Source organism: Onychostruthus taczanowskii, unplaced genomic scaffold, assembly GCF_017590055.1.
Source record: "Onychostruthus taczanowskii isolate IOZ18803 unplaced genomic scaffold, ASM1759005v1 scaffold340, whole genome shotgun sequence".
Lineage (NCBI taxonomy): Eukaryota > Metazoa > Chordata > Aves > Passeriformes > Passeridae > Onychostruthus > Onychostruthus taczanowskii.
In genome coordinates, this window is record NW_024500795.1 from 45732 (window position 1) to 47008 (window position 1277).

Consider the following 1277-nt stretch of genomic DNA (forward strand, 5'->3'; position numbering starts at 1 on the left):
CAAAATCTTTTTTTTTTTTTTTTTTTTTTTTTTTTTTTTTTTTTTGCCCCAAAATTCTCATTTTAAATCCCCAAATCCCATTTTTTGGGCCCCCCCCCCCCCAACCCTTTAAAAAAAAATTTCCCATTTTTAACCCTTTCCCTCCCATTTCCCCCAAAATTTGGGTGGGTTTTTAACCATTTTCCCCCAAAATTTGGGGTTTTTTTTAACCCTTTCCATCCCAAAATTTGAGAGGTTTTTAACCTTTTTCCTCCCCAAATTTGTTTTTTTTTTAACCTTTTCCCTCCCATTCTCCCTAAAATTCAATGGTTTTTTGACCCTTTCTCTCCCATTTTCCCGAAATTTGGGGGTTTTTAACCCTTTCCCTCCCGTCGTTCCCAGACTCCCGGGGTGGGGGGGGTGGGGGGAATTTTTGGGGTCGGTTCCCGGATTTTTGGGCCGGAGGAAAATTCCCGGAATTGCCGGAAAATTCCCGGAATTCCCGGCTGGAATTTTGTACTGTATTTATTGTCCATAGCGCGTTTTTTTAAGGAATTCCGGACATTTACTATTTCTGTGTAAATTAAAATCGCTTTTAATTAATGAACGGAGTCATTCATGAATTGATTAACGAACGGGTTAATTAATGATTGCCGTGGGAAAGGGAAAATTCCCAAAAAAATGGGAATTTGGGGGAGTGGGGGAGGGGCTGGGGAGGGATTTGGGGTTTTGGGGATTTTTTTGGGTTATTTGGGATTTGGGGTTTTGGGGATTTTTGGGCTTTTTTTTTGGCATTTTTGAGGTTTGGAATTTTGGGGGTTTTGGGGGATTTTGGGGATTTTTCAGGGTTTTGGGTTTTTTGGAATTTGTGGGGTTTGGGACTTTTCAGATTTGGGATTTTGGGGATTTTTGGATTTTGGGATTTTTGGGATTTGGGGGTTGGGATTTTTGGGGGTTTTGGTGTTTGGATTGGTTTTTTGGGGGGGGGGGGGTTTGGGATTTTTGGCATTTGGCATTTTTGAGGTTTTGGGGGTTTGGGATTTTTGGGATTTTTGATGTTTGGGAGTTTTGGAATTTTTAGGACCTTCAGGGTTTGGGATTTGGGATTTTTGGGATATTTGGAATTTAGGACCCTCTGGAATTCCTTGGACCTTTCTGGAATCCCGGGACCCTCTGGAATTCCCGGGTTCCTCCGCGTTCGTCCCTCGCTCCCCCCCAGGGGCCCCCCCGCATCCTTAATTAATTAATTCATTAATTTATTCCCTCCCCAATAATTAATTCCCGTTGCTCTTTTATGG